Here is a 13396-nt window from a genome sequence, read left to right on the forward strand (position 1 = left end):
CGGGCCCTCTTGATGGAGGTAATACCCTACGTCCTGCTTGATTTTTGTTGATGATATGAGTAGTACAAGAGTTGATCTACCACGAGATCAAAGAGGCTAAATCCTAGAAGCTAGCCTATGGTATGATTATATGTTGTCCTACGGACTAAAACCCTCCGGTTTATATAGACACCGGAGGGGGCTAGGGTTACACAAGGTCGGTTACAAAGGAGGAGATGTACATATGCGTATTGCCTAGCTTGTCTTCCACGCCAAGTAGAGTCCCATCCGGACACGAGACGAAGTCTTCAATCTGGTATCTTCATAGTCCAACAGTCCGGCGAAAGGATATAGTCCAGCTGTCCAGAGACCCCCTAATCCAGGACTCCCTCAGCCATAAAAAATAGAGAAAAGGCCCAAATAAAAATAAAGAGAAAAAAGAGAAGGGGCAATGCTAGTATCCTTTTTCCACAATTGTGCTTCCAAGTAGCACCATGATCTTCATGATAGAGAGTCTCTTATGTTGTCACTTTCATATACTAGTGGGAATTTTTCATTCTAGTACTTGGCTTGTATATTCCAATGATGGGCTTCCTCAAAGTGCCCTAGGTCTTCGTGAGCAAGCAAGTTGGATGCACACCCACTTAGTTTCTTTTGTTGAGCTTTCATACATTTATAGCTCTAGTGCATCCGTTGCATGGCAATCCCTACTCACTCACATTGATATCTATTGATGGGCATCTCCATAGCCCATTGATACGCCTAGTTGATTTGAGACTATCTTCTCCACTTTTTTCTTCTCCACAACCACCATTCTATTCCACCTATAGTGCTATATCCATGGCTCACGCTCATGTATTGCGTGAAGATTGAAAAAGTTTGAGAACATCAAAAGTATGAAACAATTTCTTGGCTTGTCATCGGGGTTGTGCATGATTTAAATATTTTGTGTGATGAAGATAGAGCATAGACAGACTATGTGATTTTGTAGGGATAGCTTTCTTTGGCCATGTTATTTTGAGAAGACATGATTTCTTTGTTAGCATGCTTGAAGTATTATTATTTTTATGTCAATATTAAACTTTTGTCTTGAATCTTTCGGATATGAATATTCTTGCCACAATAAAGAGTATTACATGGATAAATATGTTAGGTAGCATTCCACATAAAAAATTCTGTTTTTATCATTTACCTACTCGAGGATGAGGAGGAATTAAGCTTTGGGATGCTTCATACGTCTCCAACGTATCTATAATTTTTTATTGTTCCATGCTATTATATTATCTGTTTTGGATGTTTAATGAGCTTTAATATACCTTTTTATATTATTTTTGGGACTAACCTATTAACCGAAAGCCCAGTGCAAATTGCTGTTTTTTTGCCTATTTCTGTGTTTCGCAAAAATGGAATATCAAACGGAATGAAACCTTCGCGAGGATCTTTTTTGGAACAAACGTGGTCAAGGAGACTTGGAGTGGACGTCAACGAAGCAATGAGGGAGCCACGAGGTAGGAGGGCGCGCCCCAGGGGGTGGGCGTGCCCCCACCCTCGTGGGCCCCTCGGAGCTCCACCGACCTATTTCTTTCGCCTATATATACTCTTATACGCTAAAACCTTCGGGGAGAGCAAAGAAACACCTTTTACATCGCCGCAACCTTCTGTACCCATGAGATCCCATCTTGGGGCCTTTTCCGGCTCTCCGCCAGAGGGGGATTCGATCACGGAGGGCTTCTACATCAACACCATAGCCTCTCCAATGATGTGTCAGTAGTTTACCACAGACCTTCGGGTCCATAGTTATTAGCTAGATGGATTCTTCTCTCTCTTTGGATCTCAATACAAAGTTCTCCTCGATCTTCTTGGAGATCTATTCGATGAATTGTGGGTTTATGATCAAGTTTATATATGAACCATATTTGATTCTTATCTGAAATCTTTTATGTATGATTAGTTATCTTTGCAAGTCTCTTTGAATTATCAGTTTGGTTTGGCCTACTAGATTGATCTTTCTTGCAATGGGAGAAGTGGTTAGCTTTGGGTTCAATCTTGCGGTGCTCGATCCCAGTGACAGAAAGGGAAATGACACATATTGTATTGTTGCCATCGAGGATAAAGAGATGGGGTTTATATCATATTGATTGAGTTTATCCCTCTACATCATGTCATCTTGCCTAAAGCGTTACTTCGTTCTTATGAACTTAATACTCTAGATGCATGCTGGATAGCGGTCGATGTGTGGAGTAATAGTAGTAGATGCAGAATCGTTTCGGTCTGCTTGTCATGGATGTGATGCCTATATTCATGATCATTGCCTTAGATATCATCATAACTATGCGCTTTTCTATCAATTGCTCGGCAGTAATTTGTTCACCCACCGTAATACATGCCATCTTGAGAGAAGCCACTAGTGAAACCTATGGCCCTCGGGTCTACTTTACATCATATTAATTTCCCGTCAACTAGCCATTTCTGTCGCCGTTTATTTTGCAATCTTTACTTTCCAATATATAAAACAAAAACACCAAAAATATTTATCTTATTATCTTTATCAGATCTCACTTTTGCAAGTGGTCGTGAAGGGATTGACAACCCCTTTATCGCGTTGGTTGCAAGTTTCTTATTTGTTTGTGCAGGTACTAGGCGACTTCCATGTAGTCTCCTACTGGATTGATACCTTGGTTCTCAAAAACTGAGGGAAATACTTACAATACTTTGCTGCATCACCCTTTCCTCTTCAAGGGAAAACCAACGCATGCTCAAGAGGTAGCACCTGTCCCTTCCTTGAGGGGGCGGTCGGGCAGGTCTGCCTAGGTATATCTTGGTGGTGCGGGCGCAAGGGCCTCGCCGTCCAATTGTGGCAGCAGTTTCCGCTTTGGGTAGCTTTTGGTTTGCTGTTGGTAGCCGTACCCTTCTTCGGCTACCAGGACTTTTGTCCATCTATCATGTTTTTCTTGGCCTTTAGTTGCTGCTGCTTCTTCTTTAGGCTTCGCGCAATGGCTATAAGTTGTTGTTTGAATCGCTCTTGGTCCAGTGGATCCTCCGAAACAATGAAATCCTTGGCTCCAAGGATAACCTCCTCCTCCGAGAGGGGGATGTAGTTACTGCCCTCGGAGTCATTGAGGTCCTCGAGATTAAACCGATCCTCGCTCTCCTCCGAGTTGTCTGGCTGTTGCTCGGGGGCGGGGTCACCAAGGTTTTTCGCATTGTCCAGGGTGTCGTCTTCTCCAATGCCCGTGTTGCTTTTCCCGCCTCGACGCCCCTTGGATCGTTAGTGTTGTTTCTATCGTTTGGGCGGCTCTTCACCGGGCTTGTTGCTATCTCTCCTAGGGGGTGCCGTCCCCGTTATTAGTGCCATCGCCGTTGTCCTTGGGGGTGTCCACCATGTAAACATCATAGGTGGAGGTTGCCATCCATCGGTCGGTGACGGACTGGGCCGCGTTAGTGTGGGCCAAGGCTTCGCTCTCTTCGTCCATGTAGTTGGCCTCCTCGGAGGCATAGTCCAGCACGTCGGCTAAGTCCTTGACAGTGGCTACCAAGTGGGTGGTGGGTGGGATGTACAATTCCCTGTGGCCAGCCTCATGGCCCCGCCAGGCGTAGGTCGAGGATGGGCCATCCGTGATAGTCATTGTCTGGATCCGATCTAATGCCTCGTTTAACAGGGCAAAACTAGCCGGATTAGCATGGGAGATTTCTTCGGAGTTGACCTCCGGAGTGGTGGTGAGGTGGGGGCGAGTCCGGCCAGGGCTGACTCCCGGTCTTCAGACACCAAACTTGCATCAAGGCTCAAAGCCAGGTCTGCCGTAGGGAGGGTGAGTCCGGCCGGGGTTGACTCCCGGTCTTCAGACACGGTGGTCGCATCTAGGCTCGAAGCCGGGTGCAAGGTAAGAGCCGATCTGGAGATCAGATCGGGAAGATGTCCCAAAGTCAATGCTTCATGCTCTGTGGGTGCCTCAGATAAGGCTGAGAAGCCAGTGAAGATCTGATCGCCCCGGGTGTCAGCGACATACTCTAGGTTACCGAACCTGATCCGATGCTCAGGGTCGAAACCGTCGACCTGGTCGAGATGACCGGTCGAGTTGGCGTGCAGAACGATGCTGCCGAGCATGAAAAGCTGGCCGGAGACAAAGATGTCCCCAGTGTTGACACCATATTCGATGATCAGGCGGGCCATTGATCCTTCGGCGATCCAATAGGGAAACTCTCAATTAAAGCACCAATGTGGGTGTCAAAACTGGTGGATCTCGGGTTGGGGGTCCTGAGCTGTGGATCTTGGATCGATGGGGAACAAGGGACGAAGGACATGAAGTTTACCCAGGTTCGGCCCTCTCGAAGAGGTAAAACCCTACGTCCTGCTTTGTTATATTGAAGTGTATAGGATGAATACAGAGTTGATCTACCACGGGATCAGATGAACTAAACCCTAGGCGAGTAGGATGATGGTTATTGTTCTAGCCTCTACGGAATAAACCCTCCAATTTATATAAAAACCAGGGGTACTAGGGTTACGAATAGTCAATTAGAAGGAAAGAATAAACATGACGAATCATCTATCTTGACTTGGAGTACACACCAAGGTATCAAAGACCTCCTGTCCGAACATGGGATTGCCTCGTAGTTCAGCCTTCTAACAGTTGCAGTGTGGCCCAACTATCTGGCCCACGAGAGATAGGTCGGGACACAGAGAACCCCCTAGTCCAGGACTCCCTCACTACCCCTCCGCCGCCATGGAGGCCATGGACCAGAGGGGGAACTCTCCTCCCATCTAGGGAGGAGGCCAAGGAAGAAGGAGGAGGAGGGGGGCTCCCCCCCTCTCCCGGTGGTGCCAAAATGCCAATGGGGCAATCATCGCGACGATGATCTACATCAACAACTTCATTGCCGTAACCACCAACTCTCTCCTCCTCTATGCAGTAGTCTAAACTCTCTATTCCCGCTGTAATTCTCTACTTAAACATGGTGCTCAACACTATATATTATTATCCAATGATATGTGGCTATCCTATGATGGTTGAGTAGATCTATTTTGTCCTATGGGTTGATTGATGATCATGATTGGTTTGAGTTATATATTTTATTTTGGTGGTGTGCTCCGTGTCATGCAAATGTGAGGGATCCCCGTTGTATGGTGTTGCAATACGTTCATGATTCTCTTATAGTGGGTGGCGAGAGTGACAGAAACTTATACCCGAGTAAGGGGGTTGTTGCATATGGGATTAAAGAGGACTTGATACTTAATGCTATGGTTGGGTTCTACATTAATGATCTTTGGTAGTTGCAGATGCTTGCTAGAGTTCCAATCGTAAGTGCATATGATCCAAGTATGGAAAGTATGTTAGCTCATGCCTCTCCCTCATATAAAATTGCAACAATGATTACCTGTCTAGTTATCGATCGCCTAGGGACAAATACCTTTCTTGTGTGACAAAATCTTTTGTAGCGACTAGACATCAAACGGTCCAATCTCTGTGCTCAGGTGTCATCCCGGGATCAGTAATGCTGACACCACACAGTACTTGAAGGATTTATAACAGAGTAGCAATCACACACTTATTACATCGAGTGTCTCAAAAGAGAACTTATTACAATAAATATGGCTTAAGGCCATCTAATAACGTTAACAGCGGAAGTCTTGGAAGATAAGTGAGTCCATCAACTCCAACGACATCACTGAGTATAGAACCACAACCTAAAGGCACCTTAATCGTCGTCTGAAAAGTCTGCAACATGAACGTTGCAACCCGAAACGGGTCAGCACATGGAAAATGCTGGCAATGTAACACATAGAGAGCAATGAAAATAAAAGGCTATACTAAATGCATATTTGGCTGGTGGAAAGCTCTATGGTTACAGTTTTGTGTAAAGCCAAATTTTCCCTTCTGCAAAGGAATAAATTTTATTTAACTATCATGGTAGTTGTTAAACATTGAGAGTGTAGACACCCTCTCAATCCCAATTAAGCATCATCATTAAACAAAACCCAACAAAATTAATTAGAGTAACATGATGAGATTCACATGATAATCCAAGTACTAGATACTCAAGATGTCCATAACCAGGGACACGGCTAACCATGATTAGTTTATACACTCTGCAGAGGTTTGCGCACTTTTCCCCACAAGACTCGATCTCCTCCGTTGGGATTCTCGCACTACATGGTGTTTGAGAAATGGATGACTGAGACATAGTCTTTCAGAAGTGCTAGCACCTTACAATCGGGTAGACCGTTACACCTACTTTCCCCTACATCTGCTAGTCTACCACTGTAAGAGTTCGCATGAATTAGTCAACTATGCTAGAGCCCATAGTAGCTTGTGCTTGCACACGGAAGTTTCTAGCATGAATAATATCATGATCCCTTTGGGCCTGGGTGGCGGTCCAAAAGAAAAACAGGCAATCGCTGGAATACCCAGGTGCCTCAATCCACCCAGATGTGTATTTAAGTGACCATCTTAGATAAACCATTAATTTAACAATCTCACATCTGTCATGGATACACTCACCCAATCCACGTCTACTAGCATAGCATGGCATAATAAGCAAACGTAGAAGTAACTCCCAAAGGTTTGATAATAAACAGGTAATAGGTACTACCTCAACTACTTCCCAGAACCCCGCAATTTAATTAGATCCTAATCATGCAATGTGTGAGGATTGATCTAATGCAATAAAAACTGGGTAGTAGGAGGTATGATCAAAGTGTTACTTGCCTTGCTGATGATCCGGGAAACCTAGCTTTTCGAAGTAGCAAGCGGCGCACTCCAGGTACTCTATCGCAAACAAACAAACATACAATAAGTACTCAACTAATGCACATGTAAAACTCAAATAAGAGATCTAACCAGAAAGTTCAACTTAAGAACTCCGGTTGGCAAAAAGAATCAAATCGAACGAAGCAACGAAAGACAAACGGCAAAAGAAATAGGCTTCGTTTACTATTCTGGATCTAGGGCAATTTTTACTGAGGCAAAAGCTTGTTTGAGTTGGTTAATCGGAAAGAGGGTTTTGAGACGAAAGTCCAGGCGCTTGAATCGTCTGATTCTGATAAACGAACGAAAAGTTATACTAGAACGAAAATCGGACCAGGAATCGCGATCTGAAAAATCGCGGATTTAATCCGAGAAAAAGAAAACGACGAACAGATTAACGAACGACCGTTAATTATCTGGATCTAAACGATGAACGCGTTCGTTGAAACGAACGAACGAGCGAACGCTCGCTATATAAATAAACCGGAATAATCGATATATATAAAAAAACGAAACTAATAAAACCGAACCAAAAACCGACGGAAACCGAACGGTTTTTCGAGAAAATTCGGCGGCGGCGAGGTCAACCTCCGGCGGGCGGCGATGTCGGTGGCGGCGGCGCTCTCACGGGCGGCGAGGGGCGGCGGTGGGGCGGCGCGGTTGTGCGGCGCGGCGGCGGGGCAGCGACGCGATGCGGCGCGCGAGGCGGCGGCGGTAGAGGCGGCGGGGGCGGGGCACTAGGGTTTCGGGTCGGCTGGGCTTCTCCCCGGCTTATAAGGCCGGCCGGGCCAGGTGTCCGGGTCGGGCATGGCCCGTTAGGTTGGTTCGCGTTTTTTTTAAATTCTTACGCTCAGAAAAAAACAAAAGGAATACTAAACGGACTCCAAAAATCCCGAAATAAATTTTCCCCGGCTCCTAAAATCAAGCCACAGAGGATGAACATTTATTTGGGCCCTAAATGAAATTTTGAAAAACGCGCATTTTTCCTAAATTCAAATAAAATAGCAAATAAAACCAAAATAAAATCCTATTTGATTTTATTATTAAATCCTCAATATTTCTTTATTTTGGGAAAGTCATTTTATTCCCTCTCTCATATTTTTGTAATAGAAATAATTGAAGATAAAATAAATAAAATCAAATGATCCTATTTTCAAAATTTAAGAAAACTCAAATACGAAAATAATGAAATCCCCAACTCTCTCCGAGGGTCCTTGAGTTGCGTAGAATTTTCTAGGATCAACCAAAATGCAATAAAATATGATATGCAATGATGATCTATTGCATAACATTCCAAATTGAAAATTTGGGATGTTACAAACCTACCCCCCTTAAGATGAATCTCGCCCTCGAGATTCGGGTTGACTAGGAAATAGGTGAGCGTGGTCCTTCAGCAATTCTTCCTCTCGCTCCCAGGTGGCTTCATCGTCTGTGTGGTGGCTCCACTGAACTTTACAAAACGTTATAACCTTGCTGCGGGTGACTCGGCTGGCATACTCAAGAATCTTGATTGGTTTCTCCTCATAGGTCAAATCACTGTCCAACTGAATTGCTTCCAGCGGCACTGTGTCTCTCAGCGGTATATCAGCCATCTCTGCGTGGCACTTCTTCAACTGGGAAACGTGGAACGTGTCGTGAACTCCTGACAATCCTTCGGCAATTCCAACTTGTAGGCTACTTCTCCATACGCTCCAAAACTTTGTATGGTCCTACAAAACGTGGCGCTAACTTTCCCTTAACTCCAAAGCGCTTAACTCCTCGAAGTGGAGATACTCGAAGATAAACTCGGTCTCCGACTTCATAAACTGTCTCCTTGCATTTAGAATCTGCGTAGCTCTTCTGCGTGGATTGGGCTACCTTGAGCCTATCGCGAATCAGTTTCACTTTCTGTTCAGACTCCTTAATCAGATCCGGTCCAAACAACTGGCGGTCTCCAACTTCATCCCACGACAATGGTGTTCTGCACCTTCTTCCGTACAAGGCTTCAAAAGGGGCCATCTTCAAACTGGATTGATAACTATTGTTGTAAGAGAACTCTGCATATGGCAAATTCTCGTCCCAACTAGATCCGTAATCTAGCGCACAAGCTCTCAGCATATCCTCCAAAATCTGATTGACTCTCTCGGTCTGTCCATCAGTCTGCGGATGGAAAGATGTATTGAATTCTATCCTGGTACCCAAAGTTTCATGCAACTGACTCCAGAACTTTGAGGTAAATTGGGTTCCTCTATCTGATACAATGCTCCTTGGAACTCCATGCAGACATACGATTCTGGTCATGTATATATTTGCCAACTTTCCACTGGTATAAGTAGTCTTCACTAGAATGAAATGAGCTACCTTTGTCAAACGACCGACTACAACCCATATCGAGTCATAGCCTGAACGAGTTCTGGGCAATCCGGTGATAAAATCCATGCCTAACTTATCCCACTTCCATTCGGGTATCGGCAATGGCTGTAGCAATCCTGCTGGCTTCTGATGCTCTACCTTCACTCTCTGACATACATCACAGACTGCTACATACTCCGCAATATCCTTCTTCATTCCGGTCCACCAGAAAATATCCTTCAAATCCAAATACCTCTTGGTATTTCCTGGGTGAATCGAATATGGCGAATCATGGGCCTCTTGCAGAATTAACTTCCTGATCTCCGAATCATTGGGCACATAAACGCGGTCTTCAAACCATAAGGTATCATGCTCATCCTCACGAAATCCTTTAGCTTTTCCCTTGCTTATTTTCTCCTTGATAGAAGCAATCTCCTTGTCAGTCTTCTAGGCTTCTCTGATCTTATCCATCAAAGTAGACTGAATCTCCAATGCTGCTACATAGCCTCTCGGGACTATCTCCAAACATAGGTCACGAAGATTTTCGGCTAACTCCCTTGGTAAATCTCCCGTCATTAGGGTGTTGACATGGCTTTTACAACTCAGCGCGTCAACTACTACGTTAGCCTTTCCGGGGTGATAATGCAATCTCATATCATAATCCTTGATGAGTTCCAACCATCTCCTTTGTCTGAGGTTCAACTCCTTCTGTGTGAAAATATACTTCAAACTCTTCTGATCCGTGTATACCTCACAATGGTTTCCAATGAGAAAGTGTCTCCACGTTTTTAATGCATGTACTACGGCTGCTAACTCCAAATCATGCATATCATAATTCAAGTCATGGGGCTTAAGCTATCTTGAGGCATATGAAACAACTCTTCTTTCCTGCATAAGCACTGCTCCAAGTCCTCAACGTGAAGCTTCACAATACACCTCATAATCCTTGGTCTGATCTGGCAAAATCAACACAGGTGATGTAAGAAAACGTTTCTTCAACTCCCGGAAACTGGCCTCACATTCCTCGGTCCATATGAACTTGGTATCCTTCTTCAACAACTCCATCATAGGCTTCGCAATCTTCGAGAAATTTTCAATAAATCTCCGGTAGTACCCTGCATGTCCAAGAAAACTCCGGATCTCTCCAACTGTTGTTGGGGTTCCCAATTTGTCACAGTGTCAACCTTGGTGGGATCTACTGCTATACCTTCTCCGGATATAACGTGTCCGAGAAATCCAACTTCCTTCAACCAAAACTCACATTTGCTAAACTTGGCATATAACTGATGTTCTCTGAGCTTACCAAGTACCAAACGCAAATGCTCCTTATGCTCCTCTTCATTCTTCGAGTAAACCAGGATATCATCAATGAACACTACAATGAACTTATCCAGAAACTCCATAAACACCTTGTTCATCATGTTCATAAAATATACAGGTGCGTTAGTCAGACCAAATGACATAACGGTATACTCGTACAGCCCACACCTGGTGGTAAAAGCCGTTTTAGGTATATCCTGTTCTCGAATCTTCAACTGATGGTATCCTGATCACATGTCGATCTTGGAAAATACCCTAGCTCCTTGCAATCGATCAAACAGATCATTGATCATCGGTAGTGGGTACTTGTTCTTGATGGTTACTTCATTCAATCCTCGATAATCAACAACCATCCATAACGATCCATCCTTCTTCTCCACTAGAAGTACTGGCGATCCCCAAGGCGAAGAACTTGGGCGAATATATCCTTTATACAGTAACTCATTAATCTGCTTCTTAATCTCCACCAAATCCTTTGCGGGCATCCTATATGGTCTCTTAGATATTGGCCCTGTGCCTGGCAAAAGCTCAATCGAAAACTCAATGTCTCTATCCGGCGGCATGTGTGGCAACTCCTCTGGAAATACATCAGGGAAATCCTTCACCACTGGTACTTCCTGCTGCACAACTCCTGTTAGACAATTTACTTGAGTCCTCTTCGGCACATGCCGGGATACATACTTGATCCTTCTCCCTTCTGGGGTGGTAAGCAAAATTGACTTACTGGCGCAATCGATGTTTCCTCCATACATCGACAGCCAATCCATACCCAGAATTACATCCAATCCTTGTGATTCCAAAATGATCAAATCCGAGGGAAACACATGCCTACCTATACTCAATGGCACTTGAAAACATCCCTTACTAGCCATATACTCCGCTCCTGGTGAGCTTACTAGCATAGGTGTTCTAAGAACTTTGGTGGGCAGGTTATACTTATCCACGAATTCCATTGATATGTATGAATGTGATGCACCAGTATCAAAAAGAATGAGTGTAGTAAATGACTTAACCAAAAACTTACCGATTACTGCATCCGGCTGCTCTTCAACCTCCTCCACGTTAACGTGGTTCACCTGTCCCCTATTGAAAGGGTTCGGCTTCTTCCCAGAGCTTCCATTGCCATTTCCATTCTAGGATTCAGGACATTGCATTTTAGGTCCGGAGTAAAGTTCATTTTGTTCGGCTCATTTTTAGGAGTCGGGGAAAATTTACTTTAGTAATTTTGGAGTCCATTTAGTTTTCTTTTTCTTTGTTTTTCTGCGCGCGCAATTATTTATATAAAAAAAGAGGAACTCCCGCCAGGCCAGCCGGGCCAAAGGCCCAGCCAACTGGCCACCCCAGCCCCGCTGTGCCCCAGCCTCCTTGGCGCGTGCGCCAGCGCCAGGCGCAAGCAGCGCCAGCCGCCGCCGCCTCTGGCTCTAGCCGAGTCCGGCTAGGGTAGCCCCCTCCCTTTCCTTTGTTTCGTTTTCTTTTTCATCTAGGATTCCTTTTTCCTACTCTATTTCTTGTCCCCTACCCCAAGTAAATCCTCCCCTCCCCAATATAAATACCCCAACACCCCCCCTCTAAATCATCAAATCAAACCCCAAGCCCCAAGCCCCAAGTCGCCGCCACCGCGCCACCCCACACCCGCGCCGCGCCCCAAGTCGCCGCCACCGCGCCACCCCACACCCGGGCCGCCGCACCTTGCCCACGCTGCCGCCGCACTTTGCCCACGCCGCCGCCGCCCTACGCCACGCCACCGGAGCCTCTCGCCGGAGACCTCGCCGGAGGTTGCCCCGCGTCTCTTTTCCTCGGATCGTTTTCTTCTAATCGTTCCGATTCTTTTCTTCTCTTCTGATTCGTTTTCTAGATCGGTTTTTCGTTTCGGTTTTCTTCTCCGAAACCCTAGATCGGATTCGTTTTCTTTTCCGATTTAGTTGCCTTTGGACCGTTCGCCGGACCATTCGTCCTAACGAACGTGATCATCGGATTCTTCTAGGTTAACGAACGTCCGTTCGTTTAACCGTTCTTCTTTTTCTTTCTGTCGGATTTATTCCGCGATCGCGATCTCAGATCCGATCTTCTTTCTAGTCTTTCTTCTCGCTCGTTTATCGGAATCAGGTGATTCAAGCGCCTGGAGTTTCATTTCGAAACCGCCGTTCTGTCTAATCAACTTAAACAAGTTTTTGCCCCCGTAAAATTTGACCTAGTTTCAACTTGCTAGAACCGAGTTGTTTTCTTCCGCCGTTTGTTTTCTGTTTTTTTGTTCGGTTCGTTCTTTCTTTGCAACCGGAGTTCTTAAGTTGAACTTTCTGGTTCGTTCTCTTGTTCGAGTTTTACCTGTGCATTAGATGAGTACTTATTGTGTGCTTGTTGTTTGTCTGCGATAGATCACCCGGATTGCGCCGCTTGTTACTTCGAAACCCTAGGTCTCGCGGATCATCAGCAAGGCAAGTAACACTTTGATCATACCTTTTCTACAACCCATGTTTTATTGCATTAGATCAATCCTCACACATTGCATGATTAGGATCTAATTAAATTGTGGGATGGGAAGTAGATGAGGTAGTACCTATCACCTGTATTATTATTATGAAACCTTTGGGAGTTACTTCTATGTTTGCTTATTATGCCATGCTATGCTAGTAGACGTGGATTGGGTCAGTGATATCCATGACAGATGTGAGTTGATAATTTTAATGGTTTATCTAAGGTGGCAACTTAAACACACATCTGGGTGGATTGAGGCACCTGATGTCTATCAGGACTTGCCTGTTTTTTTTTGACCGCCACCCAGGCTCAAAGAGATCATAAGATCTTTCATGCTAGAAACTTCCGTGTGCAGCCACAAGCCATTATGGGCTCTGGCATAGTTGACTAAGTTGTGCGAACTCTTACAGTGGTAGACTAGCAGATGTAGGGGATGTAGGTGTACCGGTCTACCCGATCGTAAGGTGCTAGCGCTTCTGAAAGACTGTGTCTCGGTCATCTGTTTCTCAAACACCCTGTAGTGCGAGAAACCAAACGGAGGCGAT

This window comes from Triticum urartu, chromosome 5A, assembly GCF_056163025.1.
Source record: "Triticum urartu cultivar PI428250 chromosome 5A, HENAU_Tu73, whole genome shotgun sequence".
Taxonomy (NCBI): Eukaryota; Viridiplantae; Streptophyta; class Magnoliopsida; order Poales; family Poaceae; genus Triticum; species Triticum urartu.